The sequence below is a fragment of the Mus musculus genome, chromosome 4 (assembly GCF_000001635.26).
Source record: "Mus musculus strain C57BL/6J chromosome 4, GRCm38.p6 C57BL/6J".
NCBI lineage: Eukaryota > Metazoa > Chordata > Mammalia > Rodentia > Muridae > Mus > Mus musculus.
The window spans coordinates 42875089-42892944 of NC_000070.6; the positions used below are offsets into that span (position 1 = coordinate 42875089).

The following is a 17856-nucleotide window of genomic DNA, read 5'->3' on the forward strand; positions in this document are numbered from 1 at the left end:
TGTACAGTGGTGACGGCCATACTGAGTGTCCTTTATGCTTCTGAACTTCGCACTTACAAACAATTAAGGGGCAGCCATGGAACTCAGTAGGAGAACCTTTGCCAGCGGATGTAAGGCTTTAACTTGACCCCAAGCACCAAAATAACATAATGAATGCATGAATACCAAGAAAAGTTATTAAAATGGTGAGTTTATTTTATGCTAAGTATATCAGCAAAAGGAAAAGTATTTTTAAAATTTTGGTCATGAGGACTTTTTATCTTTTTTACTACTTACAAGGAAGAATATTATGGAAATTATTTGATAGATGAATTAATGAATGTTTTTCTCAAACATCTCTTACCAATTTTTAGATTAAGGAAAATTTCGGAAAAGTCACACTTGAACATGTGATGGACTCAAGCCATTTCCACATCTTTTATGAATTTGCAAATATTAACGTGCAGGAATGAGTGTACTCACTCACTAGCAAGCGTCAAGTGAAAAGCAGCGTTAGGTTTGAGTCTGGAATATCCTCACGGTCTCACACTTTTGCCTCTGGAGACCTCGGGAGGGGTTCACCAGTGCAGGCCTTTGCAGGTTATAGGTCTGGTTAGGCTCTTTCTCTACCTCCTGGCCCACCACCATGGGAACAGCCACTGCCTCGTGTTCCCATTGCCACAGACTGATCCACTCTGCCATGCTCCCCCACTCTAGAAACTAAAACTGTAAGTAAGCCAAGACAAATCCCACCCTCCTATTCATCAGATATTTTGATCCCAGTGAGACAAAAGCAACTCAGATAATCAGTGCAAGTCAGCGCTTTAGCAGCAGGCCCACATGCCTACAAAGTAGCAGGTTTCTTTTACTGTTGACAAACCTCAATCCGAAACTCAAAGTATTCCAAAATCTGAATTTAAAAAAAAAAATTCTAGCATGATACCACACATGGAAGATTACATATCTAATCTTACGAGACAGGTCATAGTCAAAACACAGGCACATTATACAACCCTGAATCTACATCTATAAGGTACCCACGAAACCTAAGTAAACTTCAGGGTAGACTAATGCATATGTGAATACATTTAGAAACCCACAATCTTCTGATCACAGACCTTCATGTAGTTAGTCTCTATAACTTTTTATTTGAGACAGGGTCTCAACGTGTCACCCAAGCCAGCCATGAACTCATGGACTTCCGCGCCCTGCTTCTAAATGCCAGGAGTGCAGACGTGTTCTGCCAGCGCATCCCATGGTGTGTTATCGCTTTCCGTCGACAGGCTCTGGCTTCCAGTGGCTTCTGTTGCCCTCTAGGCTTCTATGGCCTTGTTTTTCTGACTTCTACCCAGGCAGAAATCAACAAACTCTGCAAGCCTTGCACCCGCTCCTGCTGGTGCACCATTTCCTACACAGAGACCTGCAGCCGCTGGGTCCTCACCACACCACCAGGACTTTCTGCTGCACGCTCCTCTGTACTGGCTTCTCAGGAGCTGCTCCTCTGTCTGTCTCGGGGCTGAGGAGTTAGAGCCGTGTGCTAGGGCAGAATGTTTGCAGACTGCCCTGTGCTGTGGGCTTCTGTGCTGGTTTGCTACCCGTTGGCAGAAGATGTCTGTGTGGAGAGCACAGGGGATACAGAGTTCCTGAAGAAGTGTTCATGCAGTGGACACAGCGAGGCCACTTTTAGTCCTGTGTGTGTGTGTGTGTGTGTGTGTGTGTGTGTGTGTGTGTATCATCATGGCTGTCAGTTCATAGGTGCTGGGGGTCACATAGCCTTGTAAAGAAAAATCTGGGCAGACACTCCACAGATGCCAGTGTTGTCTCTCCACAAAGGCCTTTGGAAGGATTCTGCTACATCTCACATTCATAAAACATGAGTGACACTTGAGATGTTCTAAGGCTTTGGGGACAGAGGTACATGACCACTTTCACACACAAGCCTTCTGGTTAATGCATTGTGCACAGTCCAGTACACACTGAAGTCATTAGGCTCCTTAAAAATGAAAGAACCTCCACTGGACTCTAGAGGGCAGCAAAAGCCCACCTAATATTCCTCCTCCTGGGCTGAGCCGCACTGAAGAACCTTTCCAAGGTCATCTACTGCAATGGCTCCCAACCCTCATGTCAAATCTTGGGAAGGCTGTAAAACTGTTTTTATTCGGGACTTAGATCAGACTCAATAAATTAGAATCTCTAGGGACAGGATCCAGCAACTTATCATTTAAGTAAATAGTAAAATTAAAATCTTATGCATTAGTAAAATTAAAATCTTATGTGATGCTCAGCCCAGGGAGTGGCACTATTAAAAGGTGTCGCCCTGTTGGAATAGGTGTGTCACTGTGGGTGTGGGCTTTAAGACCCTCATCCTAGCAGCATGGAAGTCAGTGTTCTACTAGCAGCCTTCAGATGAAGATGTAGAATTCTCAGCTCCTCCTGCACCATGCCTGCCTGGATGCTGCCATGCTCCCGCCTTGATGATAATGGACTGAACCTCTGAACCTGTAAACCAGCCCCAATTTAATGTTGTCTTTATAAGAAGAGTTTTCGGTCATGGTGTCTGTGCACAGCAGTGAAAACCCTAACTAAGACAATAGGGTACTAAGTTATTTATACATATCTAACATCAACTGATCTCCAAAAGGAGGAAATTAAATTATGTCCTTATCTTTGTTTGTTTTGAGACAAGCCCTGGCTTTTCTGGAGCTCACAATACAGACCAACCTGGCCTCAAACTAGAGATCCGCCTGCTTCTGCCTCCCTGGTGCTGGGATTAGAGATATGCACCACCACACCCAATTATGGCCTTATCTCCACACTCAATCTGTGGTTTACTGTCAGGGGCATGGACTTGTTTGTGGACATCCTAGGAAACCCAAGAAACTTGGTTAAGAAACTTCAATAGGATTCACACAGGGCCAAAGATCACAGCTAGGACATGGGACCCTCATCAAGGTCAGAATCCTTCACAGTGGAAAACGTTATAGGAAGCCGGGCGTGGTGGCGCACGCCTTTGATCCCAGCACTTGGGAGGCAGAGGCAGGTGGATGTCTGAGTTCGAGGCCAGCCTGGTCTACAGAGTGAGTTCCAGGACAGCCAGGGCTACACAGAGAAACCCTGTCTTGAAAAACCAAAAAAAAAAAAAAAAAAGAAAGAAAAGAAAGAAAGAAAACGTTATAGGAAAACAGGCGGGAAGAGAGAGGTACAACATACCAATACCAAAGGGATGATGTATTTGTAATATGAACATTTTAGTGTCTACAAACCGACAGTTTAGATGAAATGGACTATTATGGCTTTGATATTATTATACCTCAAATTTTGCATATCAGAAAACTAATTGACAAGGCAACAGTATTAGGACGATAGGCTGCTCTCAAAGCAATCATGGAAGCTCTTCCTCGCTCTTCTACTCCTTTGCCCAATGAGGACACAGCATCGACTGCCTTTGCTCTCCTGGTTCCCACAGTGCTAGTACACAGCATGAAGGTTTTCATTAGAGTCTGGAGTTTTCAGCTCGGACCGCCCAGCTTACAGCTGAGAGAATACATTTCTATTCTTTATCATTTCCCCTGTTTGGCATTCTGTTCTAGCAGCACAAAAATGAGTTATGAGATGAACTGTTTACTTTTCAAATAGAGGATTTAGCAGAAATAGACAACCTGCATAGCTATCCGGATACCTTCCTAAAGAAATCACTTTTTTTTTTAACTTAAAATCTCACTGCAAAATATTGCTGCTGCAAAGGAAATTTCAGACACATATTTGCTCACTGTTGGATCCTATAAAATATTAAAGAAGAAATAATATCACTTCTAAATCTAAATCTAGATTCCACATATGACAGAAAGCACAGCATTTATCTTTCTGAGTGTGGCTTATTTCTTTTAACATGAGTTCTACTTCCATTTCATTGGAATTTCATTTTATTTATGGATGAAAATGTAACATATTTTCTTTAACCATTTATCTGTTGATGGACGTCGAAATCAGTTCCATTTCCAGCAATGGCTATGGGAACATCTCTGTCATAGGTCTTGGAGTCCTTTGTGTGTATTCCTGGGGTGGTATAGCGGGGTCATATGGTGGACTTAATATTAGCTTTCCAACAATGCTTTTCTGTGTTGCCCTAGAGATTCTGACCAGTTAGTTCAACCAGACAGAAAAGAAACAGAAGGGAAGTGTCTGAAGGGAAGAAACAAAATTGCCCTAGTTTGCAAATAGCATGAGTAAACAATGCACGGACTCTTGTTTTCTTTTGTTTGTTTGTTTGTTTGTTTGTTTTGTTTTGTTTTTAAGTTACCAGAGCCAGTAGGTTATGAGCTGAAGAAAGTTGACAGATGCAAGATCACTGTGCAAAAATCAACTGGATATCCGTGTACTTAAAATAATCAGAAATTGATTTTTTTTTTAAATGGTTGCTCTATGTTGCCCTGGCTGTCTTAAAACTCACTCTGTAGACCAGGCTGGTCGGCCCCAAAATCACAGAGATCCGCATCCCTTTGCCTCCTGAGCGATGGGATTAAAAGCATGCACCATCCTTCTCAGCAGAAATAGGGGGAAGAAATGCCAATGTCACTTACATGTATCCAAAATTAAGATAGAGTTAAATCTAACCAAAAAGAAAAAAATGTAAAAGACTCACACTGAAAGCTACAAAATCCTGCTGGAAGAGCTTAAAGAGTAAACACACATCCCTCATAGGTCACAAGACCTAACACTGTTCCTCAAAGGAGACTCAGGGAAATTCTCAAGGAAAATCCCAGCAGGCCCCTTGCATGATTGATCGTCTGACTCTAAAATTCAGGGTAGTACCAAGACCCCAGAACACTAAAATCTACTTTTAAAAAAGACTAATGCTTGAGTCTGGTTTCAAAACTAAAGTGTAGATCAAATCTCTGTGGTACTGACATGAAGACGGACCCCAGGTCTGTGGAACTGAGATGGAATGGCCCGACTCTCCCTAGATCGAAGACAGGTTATACATCACTAGATACCGTTAACTACTGTTGAACACTGTTGTGATCGGTTTATATAGAGATTTCATAGGCACTGTAAGCACCCTATAATATTTTCTCTGAGTCAGTGGACCTACTGGGAGAGGGCCATTCCGGCTTTGAAATGACAGCAGATAGAATTTTCCCTGGCCTGGCAGCCTGGAGCAGCAAACCGTCAGTAAGCAGCCATTCTCAGGAGAGCAGCCAGATGGCTGCCTGGCTGTTCTGGGCACTTTATCTGGCTGCAGAGACCACTGCAGCTGAAGCTGCAAGTCCTGATAAGAAGGCCTTGCTTCACTCACAATGCTGTGGAGTGCTTGCACTGGGCCTTAGAACGCAGCACTCAAGACAAGACTTGAACCTTTGATGCGTCTGGAACTAGACCCTCAAAGCAGGAGAAACGGGCCTCCTCTGTAACTCATCAAGAAGCCAGTGATGCGTTTGTATTGTATAGCAGTTTTCTTTGAGATTGCAACCTCCTAAGGCAGGAAATGTTTACAGGGAAGTAGAATAACAGAATTTCTAAAGGGAAGTGAAATAACCGCAGGGAAACTTAAGACGGGAAATGAGTGGCTCGAACAGCTTCGGGGGGTTCTTGAAACTGACCAGATTCACCAGGACAGTCCTCTCCAAGAGTGGATAAGCAGTGAAGACCTCTGAGAGTCGCTCTCAGACAAGCCCAGTCACCCAGAAGAAGCAGAGATCTGCTGAGCTGCCTGGAAGATGCTCAGGCTGCTGACTGGTGCACCTGAAAAGGACACTCTCCAGCCTTCTGAGGTACAGTGTGTTCCAGGTTTCTAGCATTTATGAGCTGTCACCCATGCTGGGGTGGGCTCTGGTGATGCAGGTATGAGTCATTTAACCTCTTACCTATATTTCTATAAGTAACCCCAATAAATTAACTAATTGATTTCTCAAAATGACTTCGGTGGTATCCGTACTTTTGTGTGTCATAGTCTTCCTATCTGGGATGAATAGGAGTACACGGTGTGTGTGTGTGTGTGTGTGTGTGTGTGTGTGTGTGTGTGTGTTTCATCTTCCCAGAAAAGCCTGTCATACACAGTGTGATGGAGGTCTTATAATTCAGTCCTATGCAGTGTTGAGGTCTGAGAGTCACTCCACAAACCACACAAACACCAATCTCAGTGAGAGATTGAGGGATGGTTTATTGAATGGACACCCTGATAATGATCAATCAGGACTGTAGCTCAGAATTCCGGACTGAGCCCTGGTAACAAACATCTTTTCAATCATCCTCTAAAGGAAAAAAAAAAAAAACCAACAACACAAAACCAACAATGAGCTCATAGGCAAGTGCAGGAATGACTCAAGCCATTTTAGACTTAACAGTTCATATTGACCATTAAGCTGATGGGTCCTACATAAAGAATTCCTTTGTGGAATTCTTAAGATTAATACTCCTCAGGGACTGGAGAGATAACTCAGTGGTTAAGGGAACTGACTGCTCTTCCAGAGGTCCTGAGTTCAATTCCCAGCAACTGCATAGTGGCTCACAACCATCTGTAATGGGATCTAATACCCACTCCTGAAGACAGCGACAGTGTGCTCATATACATAAAATAAATAAATCTTTTTAAATTTTATTTTATTTATTTCATGTATGTGAGTACACTGTCGCTGTCTTCAGACACATCAGAGGAGGGCATCGGATGCTCATTACAGATGGTTGTGAGCCACCATGTGGTTGCTGGGAATGGAACTCAGGAACTCTGGAAGAGCAGTCAGTGCTCTTAACTGCTGAGCCATCTCTCCAGGCCCTTAAAAAAAATTATTGTGTGCTCATGCACATGTGAAAGTCGGGGTGGGGAGGGGGTCCAACCACAACAGGAAGGGCCTGTGTGGTCCCTACACAGAACTGGAATCTGCTAATTAGTACAAATACAATCCTTTGTTGACAGGTCACACCCATACCGAGCGCCCTCTTTCACTCAGCTTGTAGACACTAACTTGTGCTGCCTAAGGTACTGCAACATTAGGCCCCAACAAAGGATTCTTCATGTAATCTTTCTTACCTGTTTTAATCTTCATCACGGGTAGAGCTGGCCACATGGAGATGGTGGCAGCCGTCTCGGTGTGTAAGGAGTGTGGAGACTGAAAAAAATAGCAATATTGAGACTAACATATGTAATAAGCCAGAAAAAGACCAAAAACTCTTCCCCAGGTGGGTTTCACACAGAGCATACTCAAGAAACACTGCAGTATACCTATGGGAGAGACAGGTCATATGTAGATGGCCCATAAAGAGCCATGCAATTTATAGCCCAGCACTTTCAAAAAGCATCTTATCCCTCAGCTCACTGGATGACTCTTGTTCTCCTGCATTCTTCCGCTTTCTGAATAAACTGCCTCTGTTTCTATTTCAACCCTTTCCCCCAGGACACAAGGATTCATGTACGGCCTCAAATCCATGCCTGCAATAGCAGGGACAAGAAGGTGTCTGTGGAGTTCCAGAGAGTGACTTGGGGCACAGATTATGAATAATGGTGAAAGTATTGGAAAAAGCCGTGAACAGCCCAAGAGGGTCTGTCACTGGACGAGTTCCAAGGAGCTCAGGATCAAAGGTCATATCATATCCTTAGGGTCAAAGGTGTAGACACCTAAGTTCTAAGAAGTGCAGCACCAGCCATTCTAAGTGCTAAAACTCAAGATCTATAATGCTAACTGTGGCTGAGAACCACTGCAGGGCTGGCTGCTGTTACCTCTATCTGAGCTAAGAGGATTAAGTATGGCAGGTGCCAGGCCATGGGCAATCAAAGCCCACAGATGTAGGTCTGAGCACCTACATCTGTAAGTCTTTGGCCTCTAGAGTCTGGATTGTATTCCCCTAGTTTTCAGGGGTTGGTATTGTAAGTCCCAGTGACTATTGGCTTGTAGTACAGTGTTTTTTTTTTTGTTTTTGTTTTTTTTTTTGGTATGTGCCTGGAATCCCTGATCTCTTTAAGACTTTTAACATGAAGGAGTGTTGGTTTTTGTCAAAGGCTTTTTCAGCATCTAGTGAGATTATCATGTGATTTTTTTTTCTTTCAGTTTGTTTGTAGAGTGGATTAAGTGAGGTAACCGAGACCCAAAAGGACATGCATGATATTATAAGTGAATATTAGGCATAGAGTTCAGAATAACCATGAGATACCCCACAGACCCAACGAAGTTAAACAAGAAGGAAGGCCCAAGTGAGGATACCTGATTCTAAGTAAGAATCACACTTAGAAGGGGGAAAAATAGTCATAGGAGGCAGATAGGAGGGGAAGCTGGGTGAGAGAGGGGAAGGAGAAAGGAGTGAGGGGGAGATTCAGGTGCGCAGAGAGACAGGAGAGAGACCCAGAGGCCCAGGAGAATGAATGAGAATATGCAGCTGCCAGGGGAGGGGTTGGGTGGGGGTAGGGAATCTTTAGGAAGTCCCAGAGACCTGAGATAGGGGGGGCTCCCAGGAGTCAAACTGCTAACCTTACCCAAGATGCCTAACAGTGGGGACATGGAATCTGAAGAGGTCACCTCCTGTAGCCATCAGGACCCCCAGTGGAGGGATAAGAACATCAACTCATCCACAGAACTTTTGGCCCAAAATTTGTCCTGTCTAAAAGAAATGCAGGGGCAAAGATGGAGCAGAAACTGAAGGAATAGCCAACCAATAATTAGCCCAACTTAAAATCCATCCCAAGGGGAAACACCAATCCCCAACATTATTAGTGATACTCCGTTATGCTTGCAGACACAAGCCTAGCATGGCTGTCCTCTGAGAGGCTCTACCCAGCAGCTGACTGAAACAGATGCAGATACCCACAGCCAAACATTGGACAGAGGTCGGGTACCCCATGGAAGAGTTGGGGAAAGGCTTGAAGACTCTGAAGGGGATAGGAACTCCACAGGAGGGCTCTCAGAGACTGAACCACCAACCAAAGAACACACATGAGCTTAAAGGAGGCCCCCAGCATGGATGTAGCAGGCATGCAGCTCAGTCTCCATGTGGGCCCTGCAACAACTGGAGCAGAGGCTCTCCCTAAAGCTGTAGCCTGACTGTGGTATCCACTCCCTAACAGGGCTGCCTTGTCTGGCCTCACTGAGAGAGGAAGCACCTATCCTGGCAGAGACTTGATGCACCAGGGTGGAGGGATACCCAGAGGAGGTCCCACCCTCTCAGAGGAGAAGGGGGAAGGGGGAAGGTCACTGTGAAAGGGGGACAAGGGGGTGTCAGCATTTAATGTAAACAAATTAACAAATTAACTTTTTTATTTTAAAAATAAAATAAAAATAAGTCCGAGTGAGCCAGCCCAGCCCAGAAGCCTTTGGCTGTCACGGGCCTGAGCCAGACAACACTGGAAGAGCTAGTCCTTGCGTACTTAAGAGTTTTATCAGAGTAAAGCAAAGAGGCCTTAGCCAGCCACATGTGAACAGAACAAAACAAGGACTCCATAGATGTGGCTGCACATAATAGACAAATGACTGATGGTGATGCCAAAGCTATTCAGTGGCAAAATGAGTGTCCTTTCAATAAAAGGCTTTGAGATCGATTGATATCGATTGATGTAAAAACAACTTCTTTTAATTGATTCCTCACACTGTACAAAAAATAAATAACTATAGAATGGTCCAGGAATACAGTGATAGAAATGTACTTAATGCCATTGATCTGTACAGTTAAAAATTACTAAAATAGTGAATTTTATATAATACCTGTATTACCATAATAAAAACATTTGGTAGACATTTGTGTGGGATGAACGTACTTGTGGCTATTCTTATGGTTATTGTATAACATAGCAGGAAAAAGTCAGGCTTTACAGTTCATCCACAAATATTCTGGTTCGTTTTTGTGTCTACATAGTTTGTCCATAGATACTTCCTTTTAAAAAAATGTAACACTGGGGAGGCAGAGGCAGGCAGATTTCTGAGTTCGAGGCCAGCCTGGTCTACAAAGTGAGTTCCAGGACAGCCAGGGCTATACAGAGAAACCCTGTCTCGAAAAACCAAAAAAATAAAAAATAAAAAATAAAAAAATAAAATTAAAATTAAATATTTAAGTAGAGGAGTCTTTACAAATGTCATTTAAGAGTAAAACATGTAGTTCCAACCTTTTGGGGACTTATTCATTTAATAACTTCTGTCTTTCTATCAAGATTTTGTATTACTAATAGATTAGAAATGAATCAACATTTGTCAGTGTAAAAAGGGTTTCATTAGGTGCCATGCTCCTAATAAATGTACAGACTTTTTAAGAATTAAAGAACTGAATATATAGTCTAAAATGAAAAGTTTCTGGAAAAAAATTTTGCAATCTTGGATTATACAAAATTTGTCAAATTTTTATAGGAAAAGTATGATCCATAGAATAACAAATTGACAAGTTTTGTCTCATTAAGACTAAAATCTGGTCAGGTACAGGATGGCACCCCTCCTGCCAGGCTGAGGCAAGTCCATGAGTTCAAGGCCAGCCTGGGGTACATAATGACTTCTAAGCCAACCTGGTGGTCTTAGGATTACTATTGATGAACTTCTATCAAGTGTGTCTCTCTCAGGTGCTATTGTCATTGGTCTGAGCCGCACAGGCATCATTGTTAGCACCTGACGTGCAGACTCAGTCAGAAGAACCAGGTGTGCCCCTGTAGAATACTGCAGGTCTTTGGGTCCAGCCTTTTTCTTTGGTTCCCTATTTTCAGATTCTATTAAGATGCCCTTCCCCTTTCTCTCAAAATCTAACATCCCAAGGATGTAGTAGTGGCATGCATACCTTAGCAGCAACCAGCAGCTGTCTAATTGGACTTATGTCTTGCTGTAGTCGGATTTACAACCATCTCAACAAGAGGAAACTCAAGTGTCATACAGGAAACTTAGCCAACTCCCTGGGGAGAGTGAGGTCTTTGAGAAGAACCTATACCCATCACTATATAGTAAAGCAGTGTGGTGACTAAAAGCCCTCCATTTTACGCTAGACATCCATCTTGGAACCCACTAACCATTTGCTTCTGACTCTAGTCCGTGGGAGATAAATTTCCAGCAACTCTGACTCAGTGCCTCCCTCCCTGCAACCCAGAAGTGTCCATCTGTAACCATCTACCTGTTATGACAAACTGCTTTTAGGCTTCCGTGACCTGATTATGCAGACATTCAGGTCACCTTGACTGTCTCATCTTGGTAAATCCAACCAGCACTTAGCTTGCTTGCACAGACACTCAAGGTCTTCTTGTGGTTTTCACCTTTAAAAATCTTTCCCTTGCCGAGTGTGATGGTACAAGGTTTTAGTTCCAGCATTTGAAAAGTAGAGGCAGGAGAATCTCAAAGTTTGAGGCCAGCCTGGTCTACAGAGTGAGTTCCAGGACAGTAAGGGTTGCACAGAGAAGCCCTGCCTCATAAAAAACCAAAACCCAAAAAAATAACCCTTTCCTCACCCCCTTTCTCACTTGGCAATTTCCAGACCAGAAAGAGCGTGTTGTTGTTGTTGTTGTTGTTGTTGTTGTTGTTTTCAATGAATGATGCATTGGGAATGATATCTCAGGCAGCCAGTCCTCTAACCTCTGTGAGCACTGACACACCTGTACCTACACACAGAGTGAGTCCCATGGTTTCTGAACAGTAGGGATCACCAGGCATCCATCCATACAAGAGTAATCCAAGAACGTGAGGCGCGCCTGGTAGATGAGTTGCTATGCAGATCTCCTTCTGTAAAAATAGAGAGATTGTTTGGGCTGAAGTAATCTGGGAAAGCCTTCCGGATGAGGGTGTTTAAGCTAGTGGCTGGGTGAGAGAGGTTGGTTGGTTGGTTGGTTGGTTGGTTGGTTGGTTGGTTGGTTGGTTTTTCTGAGTGATCCAAATGTAGGACTCGGTATGTGTCTGTGGCCTGCTAAAATCTCTTCAGGACTGTGTGGGGCTAACAGGAGGACTCCAGAACTTTGAGTGCCTTTTATTTTGTACACAACTAATCTGAATTCAGTGAATTTGGAATTTTACTTTGTGCTTGTGTAGAAAACGAGGTTGTGGATGTCTGCCTGTGAGTATATTTTTTCGGCATCACATGAACAGGCTCTGCGGAGCTGGGTCTTCTGAACCTGACCATATGCGTTTCTAGGTATAGACATCTGTGTGGGTGCATTTCTCCAGAGATTTTTCGGTCTTTGTGGGTGTGTGCACATGCAGTCCTGAGAGGATGACAAGAAAAGAGAAAGGGGCTTAAGGGACGAGGGAAGGGACTGAGCATTTGTTGAGGGGAGCCCCTGCTCAGAAGCCCATGGAGCCCCACACATTACACTTCATGTCATCAATAATTGAAAGAGTCTACCATGGTGGCATGAGCTTAAAAGCCCCTCTGATTGGTAGATTCCTGGGACTCGCCAGCCAGCCAGCCAGCCAGCCAGCCAGCCAGCCAGCCTAACCCAGATAACAAGTTCCTGGCCAGTGAAAAGCCCTGTCTCAAGTAAACGATATCAAAATCTAAAAAAGGTGGCGGGCACCTGAGTGAGGAACCTACGTTTGTCCTCTGAGCATCATACGCATCACATGTATAAACAAACATACACGTGCACCCACACTGTGGACATGAGCTCACAGAGTTCTCACCAAATAAATACATAAGTAGCTTTCACTAGCTAGTCTTCAGCTTTGACCTCTTTTAAAACATGCTTACATGATCAATGCATTGTCAATTCAAATAAGTAAATAGTTTGGAGTCTAAAGGAGATGAAAGAATTATCAGACTTCTCATGTTTCTTCTGTGAACACTAAACATACAGTTGCACAGGGGTCTCTAATCTACAGTCACGTGCTAAGGAGAGACAGATTAAGTTCAAAGCCAAAGTTAAAAGTATGATGCCAAATCTCTAAAAAATTACCTTACCTTACAAAAATAACGACACACAGGATTTTTGTTTTGTTTTGGTTTTTGTTGTTGTTGTGGTGGTGGTGGTGGTGGTGGTGGTTTGGTTTGGTTTGGTTTGGTTTGGTTTGGTTTGGTTTCGTTTCATTTCGTTTCGTTTCGTTTTTCGAGACAGGGTTTCTCTGTGTAGCCCTGGCTGTCCTGAAACTCACTCTGTAGACCAGGCTGGCCTCAAACTCAGAAATCTGCCTGCCTCTGCCTCCCAAGTGCTGGAATTAAAGGCGTGCGCCACCACCACCCGGCAAGATTTTGGTTTTTATAAATAAATAATTTTCCATGACCCAAAGTCCTTAATTTTTCTAATTTAATTTTCTGAGTTGAGTAAATTGTCCCTTCTTTCATAACACCCTCTAAATTTAAAAATTCCTAATTTATGTATTGATCTAAACGCAATGACAGTCATGAGTATCTTTTTGAAGGAGTAAAGCTCTATGAAATTGTTGTAACTCTAGAAATCATAAGCATGTATATGAAAACAGTTGTGACTTTCACACTGGGTCATAGCTCCCTGGCCATCTGCCTGCATGTACCAGACTCTGGGCTTGTTTCACAGCAGTACAAGAAAACTAAACCAAAGCAGACCTATCGTTTGCAGACTCTTAGCTGACCGTAAGGGTTGAAATAAATTATAGATAAGATTTGGGTGCATGGAGTCTCCCAAGAAACACACAAAACGCTGCTCACTAAATATAATTTTAATTTACACTTTTTTTAGAAAAGCAACACCTGTGCAAATGTATTAGAGGATTATCTGCTATCTAAAAATCTGTTAATATAATATTTAATGCACACTCATGAAATGAACTAGCTAATTAGCTTGTGGTTCTTTTGTCTATAGCTGGCACATGGGACCGGGGGGGGGGTGGGGGGGGGCAGTTCAGGTCAGCTAAGCCTGAAGACACAAGTGAGCATGTGAGAGCCAGCCTTGCCTCTTGTCAGCTGTGGGATGGCTCTAGCTCCGCTTCATTTCCTAGTGCCTCTACACCTATGGCAGATGGGAAAGCCGGCCCCAATCATGAGATTAGGAGAACCAGCCATGTCCTTCACCGGCTGCACACTCAGGAGAGCGGCCCCTGCAATTGGCCTGAGCGGTAGGATAGAGTTGGCCCTGGTTTGTGGATGGAGTTGAGGGAGGTTGCTGGTGACCAAGCCCTAGGGCATGAGAGCAGGGATGCTGGTGGGCTGACCAGCTCAGCTACCTCTCGGGCCCAGATCCAGGGCTTTGAATTAGCCCACCCCAAAATCTACCCTTCTGATGAACTGCTGGAGTGCATGAGAAAGCCAGTCTCACAGATCCAAAACTACAGTATCTCCAGGACAAAGGGCAACAACACGATATCTAAGAGAAGTCCCAGTGAAGTTCCAGTATTGATAGAGTAGCAGAAGCCAGAGGGCTCATACCAGACTAAGGAGTAATAGCAATGAACATTTGCAAGCAAAGAAGTTTAGACAAAAGGATATACTGTGGGACACACTATGATACACTACAGATTCCACAATGAGATTTTTTTTTTCTCTGTTGGGGTGAGGTTGCAAGGGTGAAGGGCAGGAACGAGGAGAGAGGAAGAAGAGTGGGACTGAGGTGCATGATGGGAAATTCTCAAAGAACCAAAAAAAGTTAAAAATAAAATAAGAATACAGTAAAGGGACTGGAGCCATGGTTGCTCTTCCAGAGGACCCTGGCTTGGTTCCCAGCATCCACATAGCAGCTCACAACCAACTATAACTACAGTTCCAGGAGACCAGTGGCCTCTTTAGAAACAGGGCATGCATGTGGTGCACAGACATACAAGCAAGCAAAACACCCATATACATAAAACAAACATTAAAAAAAGAATTCCATAAAATTATTTCTCCTCGTGATTCTATCATCCTCATTATCCAGGAAATGTTAAGGATATTAATGGAATCTTAAAATTAAACTTTGCATACTTTAGATTTCAGAAACGCTTGGAGTTTTACAGCCTAATGCAGCGGTCAGTGGGTTTTTTTCTGTGAAGAACAAGATAATAAATAATGTAGGCTTTGTAGATAGTACGCTAGGAAGGGCCAGACAGTAAATTATTTAGGTTTTGCAAATCCCATGCTAGGAATCCTCCTCCGGTCTCCTTCCCAGAAGGCAGTGCCGCAAGGCGAGTAAGGCGCTGTCCGAGAGTTCTCTGAGCTCCCTCTAGTCTGCGCCTGCCAACTGCCCGAGTTTGGTGGCCCAGGCTGCCATCTTTGGGAGAAGGGATATTGCAAGGGGAGATTGTGTGAGGTATGGGAGAGGAGATTTGGGAGTCTGTCTTCATCCTCCATCCCACTTCCTGAGATAGTTGTGTGAATCCTGGGCTCTTCCCGAGCTTGCCTTTTTCTTCAAAGTGTTTGGCCTTCCCTTTCTCTGGGCTCCCAAACCAGTCACCACCAGTCCATCTGGTTTTCAGCTCTCCACATTTTGAAAGTCTATCAGCTTTCATCTCACTTGTCCTCCATCTGCTCCATTTTCCTCCTTTATTTTCTTTAGATTTTCTTTAGATTATGAGCTCATTCTCTTTAGCACCCCTCCCCGTGTGTGTGTGTGTGTGTGTATGTGTGTGTGTGTGTGTGTCTGTGTCTGTGTGTCTGTGTGTCTGTGTGTGTGTGTGTGTGTGTGTGTCTGTGTGTCTGTGTGTGTCCATAATGGGGAAGGATAAGAAGTAAATGAATATGATTAAAATTTGACTAAAACCCTAAGTCCCACCAGGGTACAGATAAGCACCACTCTTTGTTAGCAGGAAATCGTGAGGCCTCTCAACACACAGGGTGAGTTCTCTTTTCCACCCAGTAAAGTCTTCTCCTGCACTGAGCTATGACTTCTGTTCCCACTCCTGGGGTAAGCCCCTGCTTCCTACCTCTGGCTCTGTGCCTTGTTCTCCAAATCTGTACCCTGTGCACCTTGTACCCATATTGAAATCGGGGGTTGTGTTTGTGGAGATGTTATAGGTAGGTAGGATTAGAGTGTCCATATATGGTTTATATTAGGCCGCCATCAAACATCCATATTGTTTATTGTCCAAGTATTATGCCACTAAGTCCCTTATTTATTGTTACCTCCACCACAAGATACAAGTCTTGGGTGTGTGAGACTCCCTTGTCTGGTCTTTACTGCAATATCTCCTATAGGTAGCATGAGCCTGTAACCAACAAACATTCCTATAGATAATAAAGAGTTGAGAGAGGAACATAAAATCAGGGAATAATGTTTATTTTCCTGGCACTGGGACCCTAAGCAAAGGTTTCAAGTGATGGGGTTTGCAGGTGCCCTCAGGCTGTTGTAATCGTAACAAGCATCATGCCCACACAAGTAAGGAGCTATTGAACTGGGTCTCAGCTGCATGTCACACAGAAGGAGAATTCACGACTGTAAATATTCAAATCCATACAATGGCCTCCTGAGAAGAGCTGAAGAGACATCAGGAGCCTAAGCCAGCCAGCCTGTCTCTCCCTCCATCCCCTTCAGCCACACCATCTTGCTCCGCCCCCTGGAACTGGGGACTCTTTAGTCAATAACAACCTAGCATCGTGTAACTCTGAGACTCTCAGCTCTGGTCTGGATAACCGCATCCCCAGCGTAGCATGTCTGTAGCGTTACAGATCCAGCATTCCTACATTTCTACATTGGAATAATAAAGAGTGCTAACCCTGAGCTTCTGTTCCATGTGTGAAATTATCATTTACTGTAAGATGAGGAAGAAAAAAAAATGTCGGTGGTCTCCCTAAACTCACTGGGACATAGCCAAGTCAGGAGGAGTTCAAGCCTTCTGTGTCAGGAAGCGTCCACCTGCTTCATAGGTTTCTCATGGCGGGCGGTATAGACCTCCAGATTTCTTGTCAGAGGTTGATCCAGCCAATTTGCCCCCTGCTAGAATAGAAGGAACCTGACATCTTCAGAGTTGTCATTCAAAATGTTTGACAGCTCCTGTTCGGAGGGGCAGGTACAAGACTTTCTTTACTAAAAGTCATACCCAGGATCCCACAAGCCTAGCGACCAAAATAAAGACTGCTCCACTGTTGGAGCAAATCAAGAGATAAGTCAGTAAAGGGTTTAAAAGGAAGCGAAAGAGCCCAGGGGGAGTGCCACGAAAATCAGGGACATTTTTCTCCTGGTACTTATGAAGACTCAGAGGAACTGTGTTATTGTCTCTTTACAGATCTGACCACCAGGAAATTGATCATTTAAATGGTACAGGAAAAACAATGACGTTTTGAGGCACAGAAAGGACATAGAGAACTGATATAGAAGACCTTTTTTGACATATTTTTTTTCTAGTGCTAACATTAAAAAAAAAAAAAAGGCTCTAAATGTACTTCAGTGTCAAGAGTGAGGATTAGGCTGAGACTATATTCTTACTGGAAACATACTTCAGTGAGAACCCAGCCCGGGACAGGTTGACAGAAGCTGAAAGAGACAAGAAACTGAAGCATCAGCCTGTAGGACGCACAGCTGACTTGTTTTTAGGTTAATGTTTAAGAGACTCAGATCTGCATCTAACCCCATAAGCCAATATTCAAGGAACAACAACAAAAAAGTAAGCTTTTATATTGTCATGTATAGGCAGCCATGTCCCTAGAAAGTACCTGAGATGAGAAAGCAACAGTAGGACCCTCCGGTGTTCCTCTGCCTCTGGAACCTTCTCTCTGATCTTCAGGCACCTGCCACATCTCAAGGGTTACTCCAGCTCAGTCTCCACGTTTGTACCCATGTTGTTCTGTGCAGCCAGTATCCCCCACCCCCACCCCATCTATCTGGAGCCTGAGAAGACTCAGGGTGTGTGCATGTGATTCGGTCTCCTGTTGTCTCCCTCCCTCAGAGCTCTCTGTCATCCAAGCTATTCCCAGTTGGGAAAAGACCCCAAATGTCCCCACATGAGAACAGCAAGAGCCACACAAATGTTAGAAGTTCAAACATGGAGAAAGGGCCAGGCTGCAACCCTGAGGATCTGTAGGGCACATGAGCAGACTCCCAGTAGCTATAGTTTT

General features: G+C 43.9%; 1 protein-coding gene across 5 annotated transcripts in view; it reads left to right on the forward strand.

The window, feature by feature from the left end:
* Positions 1–17856, forward strand: part of Phf24 (PHD finger protein 24) — a 72135-nt gene that overhangs the window by 2471 nt on the left and 51808 nt on the right. The window lies entirely within an intron of this gene.